General features: G+C 45.6%; 1 pseudogene across 1 annotated transcript; it reads left to right on the top strand.

Annotated features, from left to right (window-relative positions):
* Positions 1-734: 734 nt before the first annotated feature.
* On the top strand, positions 735-1,381 carry LOC308273790 (adenylate kinase 2, mitochondrial-like; annotated as a pseudogene). The gene has a single exon. The product of its transcript is annotated as an adenylate kinase 2, mitochondrial-like (transcript).
* The last annotated feature ends 611 nt before the right edge of the window (positions 1,382-1,992 follow it).

Here is a 1,992-nt window from a genome sequence, read left to right as displayed (position 1 = left end):
TAAGCCACTAAAAGAGAAGGCATTTCATGTCCACCAAAGGAATTTCTGAAGCAATAATAAAAATAAGAAGGGCCAGCCAGGCCTTATGGTGCACACATATAATCCCAATATTTGGAAGGCCAAGACAGGAGGATCGCGGGTTTATAGCCAGACTCAGCAACTCAGTGAGGTCTTCCTGAACTTAATGAGGCATAAAAAAGATAATAATAGGGCTGGAGATGTAGCTCAGAGGTAGAATGTTCCCTGGGTTCTATTCCCAGTAAAACACACACACACACACACACACACACACACACACACACACACACGAATGAAGAAAAGGAAAGAAAAGGAAAGGAGGAAGGAAGGAAGGAAGGAAGGAAGGAAGGAAGGAAGGAAGGAAGGAATCTATCTTCATAAATACTGCTTTGAATAATAGAATTTTATTTATAATATAAGCTGTATTCCTAACAGCTAAGTAAGATGAGTAGGACAATATTTGCAAATACATAGGTAAGACTTTAGGACACAGTGTCCTAGGTTTAGCTCCTAGAAGAGGAAGAAAAGAAGGAAAGAAAAAGGAAGGAAGGAAGGAAGGAAGGAAGGAAGGAAGGAAGGAAGGAAGGAAGGAAAGGAGAGGAGAGGAAAGGAAAGCAAGGAAGGTTTGCAGGAAGAATTCTTCAAGTTAAAATAAAACATTAAAGTGTGAACCTGTGAGGTGTGCGGGTGGGTGGCAGTGAGAGACTTTGGCGGACATGGCTCCCAACGTGCAGGCAGCCAAACCTGAGTATCCTAAAGGCATCTGGGCTGTGCTGCTGGGGCCACCTGGAGCTGGCAAGGGTACCCAGGCACCCAGATGGGCAGGAAACTTCTATATCTCCCATTTGGCCAGTGGGGACATGCTAAGGGCCATGGTGGCTTCGGGCTCTGAGCTGGGAAAAAAGCTGAAGGCAACTGGGGATGCTGGGAAACTGGTGAGTGATGAAATGGTAGTGGAACTTCTTGAAAAGAATTTGGAAACTCCTTCGTGCAAAAATGGCTTTCTCCTAGATGCCTTTCCTCGGACTGTGAGGTAGGCAGAAATGCTCGATGACCTCATGGAGAAGAGGAAAGAGAAGCTCGATTCTGTGATTTAGTTCCACATCCCAGAATCAATGGAAGGCTGATTCACCCCAAAAGCGGCCGCTCCTACCATGAGGAGTTCAACCCCCTACGTCGCTGGAGAACCCTTGATTCCTTGCTCAGATGATAATGAGAAGGCCTTAAAAATCCGCCTAGAGGCTACCACACTCAGACCACCCTGCTCGTGGAGTACTACAGGAATCCACTCTGCTGTCAATGCATCCCAGACCCTGATGTGTTTGCGAGCATCCTAGCAGCCTTCTCCAAAGCCACATCCTAGTAACAGAAGGCCAAGCAAGACCGCAGCACCGCTCATCACCCCGCGACCAGATCCCTGCTCTTAGGTGCTAGGTGGAGGGCGAGGGTGGTCAGGGGAAGGATGAAGGAGCCTCAAGGGATGGTGAAGGGCTCAAGAAGAGTATTTGGAAGAGCAGCAGTGTTGTAGTTGAGCAGGGATTTTTTACATACAGGTGAGAATTTTAAAAGTATAAGCAAAGGAGACTAATTTTTTTAAAAAAATACTGTGATTGAAGGATATGGGTACAAATAGGGAGATACAGTATTATTTCTAAGAAATCGGGTTTTCATTTACTCTGAACTGGCAACAGTATATTTTTTTAAGCCAGTACTTTTAAAATCTCAGCTTTTATCTCAAAACCTCATGGGGTGCCAGGCCAAGAATGCAGCAAATCAAACTTTCGGTCTTGTCTGTCCTGTAGCTTGGAGCAGGGAGTATTTGACTGCTAACCCTGGTGCCCCACACCATAAAATAAAAAAATCATCTCCATGTGCTGGGGATATACCTCAGCAATAGAACACTTGCCTGGCATGCACAAGGCTTTGGATTTGATCTCCAGCACAGCCCCGATCCCCACAAGAAAAGAAAGAAAA

This window comes from Muscardinus avellanarius, assembly GCF_963383645.1.
Source record: "Muscardinus avellanarius genome assembly, chromosome: 15".
Lineage (NCBI taxonomy): Eukaryota > Metazoa > Chordata > Mammalia > Rodentia > Gliridae > Muscardinus > Muscardinus avellanarius.
Note: the sequence above shows the minus strand (reverse complement) of the source record. Positions and strands in the feature narration are given on the sequence as shown.